The sequence below is a fragment of the Bidens hawaiensis genome, unplaced genomic scaffold (assembly GCF_021521415.1).
Source record: "Bidens hawaiensis isolate Kalapana, Puna unplaced genomic scaffold, B.hawaiensis_p1.1 tig00035104_1, whole genome shotgun sequence".
Lineage (NCBI taxonomy): Eukaryota > Viridiplantae > Streptophyta > Magnoliopsida > Asterales > Asteraceae > Bidens > Bidens hawaiensis.
Genome location: NW_027496111.1, coordinates 173,733 through 188,011, shown reverse-complemented (window position 1 = coordinate 188,011; position 14,279 = coordinate 173,733).

Below are 14,279 nucleotides of genomic sequence, written 5' to 3'. Positions count from 1 at the left end.
TCATACAAAATGCCAAATAGATAGATAAACAAATAACTTGTTCTTTCATTTTCTAATATCCTAAAGCCAAGATGATAAGTTTCTTCAAGTAATCCAATCAAGCTAACATCAATCATGTAACATTGCATAAAATAGAGTTTGTCAACACAAAGGTTGGTGAGCAATTTTCATAGTTTTGGACAATAAGTATATAGTATGAAATCCACAACTAGTATATGAAAACAATAAATAATAGCAACAACTTAGATAATAAAACCGTCAATAAGAATACATTGACGAACCGTCAATAAGAATACATTGACGACAATAATGAAATCGTCAATAAGAATACATTGACGACACCTTTCTATATGCGGATACCATATATACTCGGAATTAACGTATGATCATACTTTGATGAGGCTACCTGCCTTAGCATTCAAGAGGCTACCCGCCTTAGCATTCAAGAATTTGCACATAATCATGTAAAGCATATAACACCAAATCGAGCATTTATTTAAGTAAACATATACAATAAGTGTTGTGGTTTAAGACTCAAGTATAAATCATTTGAATTTGAATAAGTATGCAATGTCATCCCCAAAATGAAAGATGGAAAATGGAGGATGAAAAAGTACTCACATTAACAAGTAACTTGAAAGATAGTGTCGTGAATAATCGGAGAGATCGGTTTAATGAGACCTATATTAAACGGGTCTTGTGTTAGTAGGTAGTCTTGGAAGGGTTTAAAATAAAATACATGACAAATAAAGTAAATAAATAAAGTTTAAGATTTAAAATGTAAATATTTGAGAAATTAAAGAAACGAGTTTTGTAAAATAAGTTTACTCGAAACCGGGTCTCGGTATTCTATTCATTAGTTTTTTTTTACTCAACCTATGTTAAGTAATAATGTGGGTTAAAATGCAATATTGCAAAACCCTTGGTTATAAGAATACCAAAACGAGGTTTAAACGAGTGTTTGGGTTTATCGGTTCGAGACTTGATAATTGACCAAGCTCAAAGTTAACTTCCCAAAATAATAAATGTTATGATATAACTCAATAAAAATCAAAATAGACTTAACCAAGTATGTAGTTCTATTGTGAAGAACCTTAACGTTCGTTAAGCGAGTATACGACTTTATCGGTCCGAACTTGTTATAAGATCAAGTTGGTTACCGACATGCAAAGTATGTTTAGAAATTAACTAAAATTGATTTAAAATATAATCTTTAAGAAAAATATGAGTTTTGATGGCTAAAAATACACTTGTGTGTCTTAAGCGAGTGAACTCGGTTTAGTTCAGTTTTTTTTTGGTTCAGTCCTTGACTCGGAATAAGACCGAGGATGGTTACCACATACCCAATTACCATGGAACTTGTAAAATAACTTATAAATAATAATACTCAAGTTTTACATTCAAAAAGTTAACAATAAAGCTTTTAAACAAAAGTTCGGTTTTTGGTTCGGTTCTCAACTCGGGATGAAACCGAGGCTAGTCACCACATACCCAATACCATGGAACTTGACAAATATGAACAATAAACTAAAATATGTAGAAGTTAAGCAAGTATAACAAGTTATATGGTTAGATTTGTTAAATATATAAACAAGGACTACAAAGTCCTCCATGTAATCTTGCCTTACTAGCCCGACATTTCAACCGGCCAAGACCAGAGGTAAAAAAGGAGTGTATATGATATATATGTTGTAACATCAAGCTTTAAGTATCGAGAAGTTAGTTAAAATGAAAGATTAGCTTATGAAGAACAACCTTAGAATTCAAAAATTTGAGAGAGAAATAAGGAAATGAGCAAGCACAAATGAAGAAGATGGGTGTGTATATATAGGGTAAGTTGAATGGGTCTTTCATAAAGGGTGTTGCATGAAAATGGGTTGGTTATAGACCCAAGAAAGCACAAACTACAAATGGGTCCTTCAAGTCTCCATTTTGGTAGTTTTAGTCCCTGGAGTTCATTTTGAGCGTTTTCGAGGCATTTTAAGAACCGAAAAGGGTGTTTTTTTTAGATCCGACAACTATAAAACAAATATGTAACATAAAATTCATTATTTTGATAATATCGAAGGGTTCGGGATACAAAACGGGTCAGGTTTACATTAAGAATACAAGTATAAAATAACCCGAAATTAGCAAATGTCACAACCACCACCATCCACCACCCACCACCACCGTCCATCACCACCACCACCACCCACCCGTCGGCCACAACCATCGTCCACTACCACCACCCATAGTCCGCCACCACCACCTACCATCCGCCACAAACACCATCCACCACCCACCACTACCATCCATCACCACCACCACCACCCACCACCACCATCCATCACCACCACCACCCACCACCACCACCATCCATCGTCCACTACCTGTAACATCCCGAAATTTTTATATTGATAAATAAAAGAAAGTTATGTTTAGTAATTTCACGTTTTAGTTATTTAATGTCGAGTAAGGAACGGGTCTTGGGCTTAGTTATTTTATGAACTCGGCCTGTCTCGACCCGTAGGAAGCCAACCCGAGCCTAACCAAACCCGTAGTATATAAACGAAAGTTCTTGACACTTCCACCATTTTCACCATCTTCCTTCACTTACACCCACCCAAACACTCTCATTTCTAGAGAGAGAAGCTAGAGAGAGAAAGTTCTCAAATCACAAATCCGAGTCCACAATCTTGTTCCTAATCGTTTTTGGTAAGTCCCCCTCGAAAATCATCCGTTTTCATAACCATTTTCGACCTCAAATCGAGCAAAAAAACTCCCATTTTCGTAACTTGAGTTTTCGGGTCAAAAACCGCCTTGTTTTGGTGTCAAAATACAAGCTTTTGTGTTTAAAAGTACTAGGGATCGATAGCCCTTTCAATCCCGAGCATTTCCATGTCAAAAACTTCGATTTTGGGTCAAAAATCTGGAAAATCTGGAAAACCCGTGGGTTTCTCCGTCGCCCAGCTTGAAGGAGTCGAATCAGACTCATTCGATCGAACCAGTCGATCGAATCAGTCCATTCGATCGAATGCGTAGATCGAACAAGTCCAGTCGACCGAATAGGGAAGCAACCGAATGGTCTCCAACTCATTCGATCGAATGAGTTTTGTATTCGATCGAATGAGTGTTGTATTCGATCGAACGTGTTCCTATTCGATCGAACGTGTTCCTGTTTGATCGAACGTGTTCCTATTCGATCGAACGTGATGTATTCGATCGAACGTGTTCCTGTTTGATCGAACGTGTTCCTATTCGATCGAACGTGATGTATTCGATCGAACGTGTTCCTATTCGATCGAACGTGTTCCTATTCGATCGAATCAAGCCAGAACCAAGCTGTTTCCAAGTTCGCCTAAGGTTTAACTTCGCCTGAAGCGAAGTTCGTTTATAAAATGAATTAAAAACCTAATGGAAAATGTGTTAAGGCAGTTATCGAAAACGAGTAGTAGTAGTTAATTGATACGTGTAAATATTATACAGTTAGCCGTGCGCAGCTCAAGAGGGGAATAACTATTAACGGAGAGCGTAACAGTATTCAGGTGAGTTTCTAGCCCCATTTATGTGTTATGTTTTCGGGGCTGTGTGCATACTCGATGTGTTGTTAATACATTTATCCTAAGTGATACGTGTATGCCATATGTGATATATGTGATGGATATGAATGGTTGCTTGTCGGTACGCGAACGATCTTCGGATATTGCGCGTACTGTCAGGTCAAAAATAAAGGTACGAATATTATACATCGAAGATGTATGAACATTACAAATGAATACTTGTCGGGGCGTGAACGATCTTCGGATATTGCACGTATCGACAAGAGGTATGGCTGTTAAATGAATGATGTAAAGAACGCCTAGGGTGTTCTTATGCTATGATGTAATTATTGTATATGTGAAGTAGGTGTATGCAGTTACACGAATGGCATGTGAGTTCTACGTTCGACATAGTAAGTTAGGATGGCAAATCCCTCTAGCTTTTGTCGGACATAGACTCGGCTGGTGATGGCGTAGTTAAGGACTGCGGGCCTTATACGTAAAGTAGATGATAGATGTAAACGTAGTTAAGGACTGCGGGCCTTATACGTAAAGTAGATGATAGACGTAAACGTAGATAGGGACGGTGGGCCTTATACGTGTTACAGATAATAGACGACAACGTAGTTAAGGACTGCGGACCTTATACGTATTATAGATAGGCATCAGCATAGGAAAGGACTGTGGACCTTATACGTGCTGTAGTTGTATTGTGGTAGCATAGGGGAGGACTGCGGACCTCGTACGTGCTATGGTTTAGGTTGCAACATAGGGGAGGACTGTGGACCTTGTACGTGTTGTGGATGTAGGATGGTATAGGGAAGGACTGCGGACCTTGCACGTACCATAAAGGGTGAACATAGGTAAGGACCGCGGACCTTTTACGTGTTCACGACCTTGAGTACAGGTATAGACGGCGGACTATGAACGTACTCACGGTAGACTGAGGTTAGTGGTTATAAATATGTGTGTATGTATGGTAGTAAGTGTGTATGTAGAACAGAAGGGTAACTAGTGAAGTATGGATATGTATCTACGGATATGTTTGTATGTGTATGTATTGTATGGCGTTCGATTAACTAGAACTCACTCAGCGTAGCTGACTTTTAGTATGCACGCAGGTGAGCTGATTATAGAGTTAGCATGAGGATGACACACGGCATGGATTGAACGGCTGGCATCTGAAGAAAGAAGTAAAGATGTTTTAAATATAAAGTTTTGTGTTATGGTATCAAAGAAAAGGTTTAACGTTTTGTAACAAATGATTGATGTTTTATATTCCGCGAAAAGTTTTAATAAACTCTGATTGAAGAACTGTGTTTATGAGTAAATCCGACGCTAAAGTAGGGCTACCGGGTTCGGGGCCTTACACTACCACCACCCACCGTCCGCCACCACCACCACCTACCATCCGCCACCAACACCGTCGACCACCCACCACCATCACCACCACCACGCACCCACCACCACCTACCATCTGCCACCAACACCGTCCACCACCCACCACCATCACCGTCCATCACCACCACCACCCACCGTCCGCCACCACCACCGTCCACCGCCCACCACCAACTATTTTACTAGTATACAGATGTTAAATGACTTCTATCTACTGTGATATGTATGATAGGTAACTAATTTTCAGCTTATGCAGACGATACCCAGTTTATAAAACAAACAGTATTATATTTTCATATTGCAGACCTTCAGACCACATCTTCAGTTGCAGACATGAAATCAGATGAAATCAGATTGCAGACAGTTTTTGTCTTAAAAAACAAACAGCACCTTAATGAATTGCAAACATCAGATAATATAACATTATTAATATAAAGTATCACATTGTTGTTCTAATTAAAATAATCCAACATACAAAGACAAACCAAGAAAAATGACAATTTAAAACATATTTCTAACTTATACCATGAAACAAAAAATACATATTAATTAAAGGCACTAAAGTTGCGCAATTGAACAAACCACATATATGAAAATGGAACTTAGCTCAAAGAGAAAATAAATAAAATAAACGAAATTATCAATTTACCCCTAAGAAAAAATAGACGGGATTATAAAAAGTACTAAAATAACAAGTTTTAGAAAAGTGGGATAGCCATTTGCAATGAATTCAAAAATAATACTAAAGTTGCGTAATTGGATAAACCACGTATACCAAACTGGCACTTAAATCAAAATTCAAATATAAATGCCATGTCATTGATCCAAGTGAAATTTGTCTCTTTATTAGCAAAAATCATCGGTTGAGAGGCTGCCATGTCACCGATCCATCCCAATATGTGTTTACACGATCAAATACTTATTCACACGATGGTTTGTAATTTGATCCTGTAATGATTAATGGCATTTTGTGATTAATGACATTTTAAGAGCTATTTTGAATATTATTATGTTATAAAAATACTAGTTTTAGAGGATATCTCAATGTTAAGCCCACTGTCAATAGATTAATTAAAGACCAACTCATTGATGTTAAGCCCATTTGATTAATAAAAAGCCCAATCTTGATTAATGAATTAGAATCCCAAATCTTGAAGATATGGCCCACCAAGATTGTAATTTAATAAAACAATCAAACCGATAAGACAGCCAGATTGTCGTTTAATGGTTGATGTATTGGCGAGTCTAGCTTCTTGCTAGCTTTTCTTTTAGTGTTATTTTTTTGTTGTTAAAAAAAACCAAATGTGCTAGTAAGTAGTAGCTTTTAAAGGCATGTACAACGGCAAGAATTGTTGTGTCGTTCGGGTGAGCTGAAACAAGGCGAATGAACAACAATTTAGGCATCCTCGTTGTAGGCCCGTGGTCAGGCGTATATTATACGTATATATTTTTAGTATTTGTAATTAGATTTGTGGAAGTTTGTTAATGGTATGGGAGCACTTATGATGGTTCATAATAAGGACTCCCATTCTTGAAATAAATTCAAAAGTGATAAATTGAAGTTTGTGTCAAATTAATTATTGTTGTGAGTATATTGGGAGCTAGCATCTTATGATTTCGTTAGGAAACCGGTTCTGGGTTTAGTTAACAAAGTCAATCGGGTCAGGTAGGAGCCGGTTTCAAGTATGGTCGAGTTTTTGGTTTTTATTGGTTTTTGTCGGGTCTGGATTTTAACCAGGTAGAGATGGAACTGGTTTGGGTGGTACAAGTTATACATAATTTAAGTATAATCGATTACATACCGGTTAACCGGAACCGGCTAATTTTAATATATCATATAAAATATATTGTCGTAGTGTTTTTTTTTCCTATGTGTGTCTTTTTACTTTTTTATTTATCTATGTTTGTTTAGTGGGTAATATTTTTATTGTTATTTTTGTTAGAAAAATCCGGTAAATAATCGGAACCAGGTTAACAGATCGATTAATAACCTAAATGGTGATTAGGTTATCAATAACCAGTGTTGACCATTTGATCAAAAATCGGTTTGGTTAATAATTGATAGTCCATAAACCGATCAACCGACATTTACACCACTACTCTTGGTAAAAATAAACGTAATAGGATTGAGTTGAGTTCTTGGCCGGGTGTGAAAAGCCTATGTGTAGGGTCCGTATAATTGTTAGAACTCCTTTTTTTTTTAATTAAGGGATTATTTGACTTACTTTGCACTTGTCAACTATTCAACACCATGTTCAATGTAAAGATTTGAAAATATTAATTTTGTCACAAACTAATCATCCTTTTTTACCAAGCATATATATAAGTTGATAGCATATTACTTGTAATACTTGTAAGATATATCTTATACTCGGCACAATAAACTTCATATAACATTTAAATCTCATCAACTTTGTTTATCACGCTTAAACTTATTTCTTAATTAGTCTCTCTTTGCACACATTAACCAGTGCACATATTTAAACCACAATAACAGTGTTGATGGACACATTGTTGATTAGCGACAGGACATGAACAATATCTTGCACACTGAGCCACGTTTGTACACATCGGAACACTTGTCGGTTTCACTGAATCCTTCGGTGCTGATTGTAGGGGTATGGTACTAAACCCGGTTTTACGACCCTAAATTTATTATGTTTGGCTTATTTTATTATATGGACTAATATAATGTTATTGGGCTGAGGGGGTTTTGTGGAGGTAACCCTAACTGGGCTAGGCCCATTAGGGTACCATGATGGTGGCCATAAGGCTCCCTATATAAGGAGGTCTCCACCTCCTTATTAGGGGTTGGTCATTCTCAATAAGAGCCACCACCATATTTTTGTGTCTGTGAACAAGAGATCCTGGAGATTTCTTAGCGGTCACCTCCACACCCCCAAAAAGTCATTGCAGATCCCAACCAGCCGGAGAAGAAGATCAAGACGTGGTTCGTTCATCTCGAAATCCGTGGAAACATCGTCATGGATCAGGTCAGATTCATCTCGTGCTTCGACAATGATATGCTTCCTGCTCCTTGTTGTGTCAACCTCAGGTTTGAAACCATCCACACTTCTTAGAATCGAAACTTAAAACACCGAAAGAAGTTACGCTTTTACAGTGATGATGAATTGATTATATTACTTATGTTGTTTTGTTTATGATCATTAGCAGGTTCTTCTGATGTATCAAACTATTCATCAGCACCGAAGGATTCAGGGAAACCGACAAGTGTTCCGATGTGTACAAACGTGACTCAGTGTGCAAGATATTGTTCATGTCCTGTCGCTAATCAACAATGTGTCCATCAACATTGTTATTGTGGTTTAAATATGTGCACTGGTTAATGTGTGCAAAGAGAGAGACAACTAAGAAATAAAATAAGTTTAAGCATTAGTCCGTTATGAATAAATTTAATGTCTTCTACATGTTATATGAAGTTTATTGTTTAATGTGTTCTACATGTTATATGAAGTTTATTGTGTTGATTATAAGATATATCTTTCTTACAAGTTATATGACTTATATATTTGTTTGGTAAAAAGGATGATGACCCTAAACATTATACGTACTAAAACTAACTTTATCAAATGATTCAAACTATATATCTATTAACTATTATAAAGCATTATATGTACTAAAACTATATAGGGCCAGCTAGTATCCATTAGGGCTCGTAAGTGTTCATTTATCCGTTTACAATATTAATGGACGAACACAAACGGACACAGACAAACTTAATTTTTTAATGGATGGACACAAACACAAATTCTTGTTCGGTAGAGTGTTCTTGAACCGTCCGTTTGTCCGACAAAAGTTTAACGAACGAACACGAACATGGTCTCTTCCAGTTCGGTTTGGTCCGATCCAACCCTACTCTTAGACCATTAACCTCAAAATATATGTTCATCATCGATGGTTTTCAATGTCTATTGCTAATTTGTTATACTTAATCAGCCGACATCTAAAAAAACAAATCAAAGTAGATTCCATCCTACTTCTACCAAAACACATACTTTCCGAATCTACCTATTCTAATAAAGTAAAATAACTGTGGACACGTTTCAGTTTATGGTTAAATCTCATAACTTTTTTCCTTTCAAACTAATAACTATGTCATAAATTAATAATTATTCACTTTTCTTTTTTACACTTCATTTATATTATATATATAACATGATCAAATTATTCAATTTCCTTTAAACTATATTTTATTATATATATATACTATACATTTTTATAAAAATAAATATTCTTATAAATTATAAATATATGTTTTAAATCTATCCATTTATTTTTTCAGTTAATTTACTAAACTATATATATATATATATATATATGCTAAAATATAATAATATATACCATTCACTTTCATATATAATAAAGTTTATCATAGTTAGTTTCTCAGTTTTTTTATCAATGAATGTTTCAAGTTTTTTGTGAAACTAAAATTTGATTGTTACAGGTCAAAAGATGGTAAATAGATTGCGTGGTACAAGTTAACCACATTTCGCTCAAAATTTGCTACAGGTCAAAAAGGGGTTAATATGAGTATTTTTAAAAGTTTGAGAATGCAAGTTTATTTATCATCAAATTTGTTACAAGTTCAAATTTTTGACTTGAAAATGTCAAACAAATGAAAGTTAGAATTTTAAACGTGATTTAGTTTCAAATTTATTTTCAATTACATTTTTGAAAATAATTAAAAGATTCGGGATTTGGCTAATTGACTATTTTCCCCACAACTATTAAAATTTAAGAAAATGCGGCGAACAGTTTCGACATGCTACCTCCAGGCCTATCAATGCTTATACTTTTTTATCAAATTTGAAACATTTGTGTCAGCATTGATTTTTCCTTTAATGGTGATTAAAATGTAGCGTGTGAAACATGCCATACAAAATTATGCTCAAGTGAAGCAAAACATTCACAAAATTGAACAGGTTAACGTATTATTTTTAGGTGTTGTCATTATGACAAAGTCGAGAAGCCCCCTCAAAATTATAAAAATAATTTTCATGGTGTAGCTCAGAACTGTTATTGTATGAATTTCTTTTTTGAAATTGGTTAATAACCAAAAGTCTTTCAATTATATATATGTGTGTGTGTGTGATACTAAGAATCAAATTTTCAACAGATGGACCGTTCTCAGGTATATTTTTGCACTTGCGTTATATGATTATTATTTTTCATTAAGTTCATTTTTTTTGGAAAAAATCATTTTCTGATATAAATAAAATTAATTTATGTACACATAGTATAGATATAAATATAGATGTAATCATTTTTCTATATATAGTATATACTTATTTACTTTATTTACAACTTTATTATTGGATCATCTCGTGTGTTACATGGGCTCTAAAGCTAATTTATGTAATATACATGGTCTAAGTGCATAAAAAAGACAACAAAATTATCTATGCTAAAACCTGACAAAAACTTGAAAAATTGCTAAGCACGAGAAGGCGTGTGTTGAGAATCAACACGCCTTCATTTCTTTAGTTTTCGATACATTTGGGTCTCTTGCCCCCGATACTGCGACGTTTCTGAAAAAAGTTCAGCGGGCCATGCACAGTAACTCAACGACGCCGAAGAACGATAACTTTGTTTTTAGTATGATTGGTTTTGCTATTCAAAAGAGGGTAGCGGCGCAACTTGTTGCCTGCTTATCTGCCACTTTATTGTAATTAAACCCTTTTATTTGTCAATAAAAAAAAAGACTTGCTAAAAATGCAAGTAACAAATTTATCGAATTAAATTCAAGTTAAGTGTGCAAATGCAAAAAAGATATTATTTTAAATTAAAAATTAAGTTGAAATGTTTGAACGTGTAAATCTCTCTTTCATCAATACCAACTTTGTATTAAATAGAACATCTTCAAGACTTAAATGTATCATCTTTTTAAATGTTCATACGCTTAAAATTACACACATTTATTACTCAAAATCCCCCATCCCCCCCCCCCCCTCCCATGAACTTTTATTGGTAATTTCATGAGATTAGACACTTAATTTATTATTTATGAAATCCTAGGTTTGAGAGTTATATTTGTAAAGAACCATGAAGAATATGAATTTACGAAGAAAATAATACTCATGACTTGCGTCACGCTCCCTTTCATCTTGTGTGCAAATCTGTGTTTCTCCGAACTTCAAGATTTTAGCAAATGTCCATAAACACAGCCAGGCCCATAAGTTGTTAGATCATATTTTCATTTATTTTTGAAACACATCCATTTTATCTCAGGTTCTATAGCCGTTTATAAACACTCTTTAAAATTACTTACTATATATATAGAGTTTATATATGTGTGAGAGAGGGGCGTACACGGCTACACCAAGCCATTCTTTTAACGACGAAGGACGAACACCAAAACAAACGCAACCTGCATGTCGTGTGGCCATCCCTCTTCACGAGTTGGAGCTGCCCTAACAATGGTGTCACCTAATCAACATTCACTATTCAAATTTAATGAAAACAATATTGATTTATTTACCACACTTTGTACAATTAATAATTGTTTTTACAATAAATCTCATATGTTTGTGTGTTTTACAACATTAAGAATGTGTAACATTATTTTTCAAAAAAAAAAGTGTAACATTACCAGCTGTTAAAAATGTAAAATGTGATGTGATAATGCATTGAATTAATGATTTAAGCTACGTAACTATTTTTGTAGCAACATGAGACTTTATTGTTGCAGACCATTAACTCCTTAATTTTCCTAATAAGACATGCCATGATTAAATGCTACAAATTTTATATTTGCACGCTACCCACCCATATGCTCATCCCATCACTATATAAACCTTCATCCTTAAGCAGATCATAACACTTCAATAAAAGAAAATTAAGTTTTATCACTTAAAAACTCATAATTATCCCGTAAATGGCGAAGGTTTTCATCATGATATGCTTCCTGCTCCTTATTGTGTCAACCTCAGGTTTGAAACCATCCACACTTCTTAGAATCGAAACTTAAAACACCGAAAGAAGTTACGTTTTTATAGTCATGATGAATTGATTATATTATTTATGTTGTTTTGTTTATGATCATTAGCAGGTTCTTCTGATGTATCAAACTATTCATCAGTGTCTAAGCACGAGATGAATCTGACCTGATCCATGACGATGTTTCCACGGATTTCGAGATGAACGAACCACGTCTTGATCTTCTTCTCCGGCTGGTTGGGATCTGCAATGACTTTTTGGGGGTGTGGAGGTGACCGCTAAGAAATCTCCAGGATCTCTTGTTCACAGACACAAAAATATGGTGGTGGCTCTTATTGAGAATGACCAACCCCTAATAAGGAGGTGGAGACCTCCTTATATAGGGAGCCTCATGGCCACCATCATGGTACCCTAATGGGCCTAGCCCAGTTAGGGTTACCTCCACAAAACCCCCTCAGCCCAATAACATTGTATTAGTCCATATAATAAAATAAGCCAAACATAATAAATTTAGGGTCGTAAAACCGGGTTTAGTACCATACCCCTACAAGCCCCCCAAGTCCAGCGTTGCTCCTGGGCGCGCAAGCGTTTAGGTGGAGCGCTGGACTTTATGAAGTGTGTTAGGGCGTGAGGCGGTTTTTTTCCCTTTTCTTCGGCCTTATCTTTATTGTCTTTGAGTTTTGGGAGGTTTTCTTCATGATGGTGACGTGTTGTGGTTTTTATGATAATGATGGTGCACTAGCATGAATAAGATATAGCACGCCGAATAATAAAAGCCTGCGCGCGAGGTGACTTACGAGCTATGAGAATAATAAAGCTTGCGCGCGAGGCGACTTACGAGCTATGAGAATAATAAAAGTTTGCGCGCGAGGCGTCTTACGAGCTATAAGAATAATAAAGCTTGCGCGCGTGAGGTGACTTACGAGCTGTAAAAATAATGAAGCCTGCGCGCGAGGCGACTTACGGATCTATGAGAATAATGAAGCCTGCGCGCGTGGCGTCTTACGAGCTATAAGAATAATAAAAGCTTGCGCGCGAGGCGTCTTACGAGCTATATGAATAATAAAGCTTGCGCACGTGAGGCGACTTACGAGCTGTAAAAATAATGAAGCCTGCGCGCGAGGCGACTTACGGATCTATGAGAATAATGAAGCCTGCGCGCGAGGTGACTTACGAGCTATGAGAATAATAAAGCTTGCGCGCGAGGCGACTTATGAGCTATGAGAATAATAAAAGCTTGCGCGCGAGGCGTCTTACGAGCTATAAGAATAATAAAACTTGCGCGCGTGAGGCGACTTACGAGCTGTAAAAATAATGAAGCTTGCGCGCGAGGCGACTTACGGATCTATGAGAATAATGAAGCCTGCGCGCGTGGCGTCTTACGAGCTATGAGCTATATGAATAATAAAGCTTGCGCGCGTGAGGCGACTTACGAGCTGTAAAAATAATGAAGCCTGCGCGCGAGGCGACTTACGGATCTATGAGAATAATGAAGCCTGCGCGCGTGGCGTCTTACGAGCTATAAGAATAATAAAAGCTTGCGCGCGAGGCGTCTTACGAGCTATAAGAATAATAAAAGCTTGCGCGCGAGGCGTCCTACGAGCTATATGAATAATAAAGATTGCGCGCGTGAGGCGACTTACGAGCAGTAAAAATAATGAAGCCTGCGCGCGAGGCGACTTACTGATCTATGAGAATAATGAAGCCTGCGCGCGTGGCGTCTTACGCGCGCAAGCTTTATTATTCTTATAGCTCGTAAGTCGCCTCGTGCGCAAGCTTTTATTATTCTCATAGCTCATAAGTCGCCTCGCGCGCAAGCTTTATTATTCTCATAGCTCGTAAGTCACCTCGCGCGCAGGCTTTTATTATTCGGCGTGCTATATCTTATTCATGCTAGTGCACCATCATTATCATAAAAACCACAACACGTCACCATCATGAAGAAAACCTCCCAAAACTCAAAGACAATAAAGATAAGGCCGAAGAAAAGGGAAAAAACCGCCTCACGCCCTAACACACCTCATAAAGTCCAGCGCTCCACCTAAACGCTTGCGCGCCCAGGAGCAACGCTGGACTTGGGAGGCTTGTAGGGGTATGGTACTAAACCCGGTTTTACGACCCTAAATTTATTATGTTTGGCTTATTTTATTATATGGACTAATACAATGTTATTGGACTGAGGGGGTTTTGTGGAGGTAACCCTAACTGGGCTAGGCCCATTAGGGTACCATGATGGTGGCCATGAGGCTCCCTATATAAGGAGGTCTCCACCTCCTTATTAGGGGTTGGTCATTCTCAATAGGAGCCATCACCATATTTTTGTGTCTGTGAACAAGAGATCCTGGAGATTTCTTAGCGGTCACCTCCACACCCCCAAAAAGTCATTGCAGATCCCAACCAGCC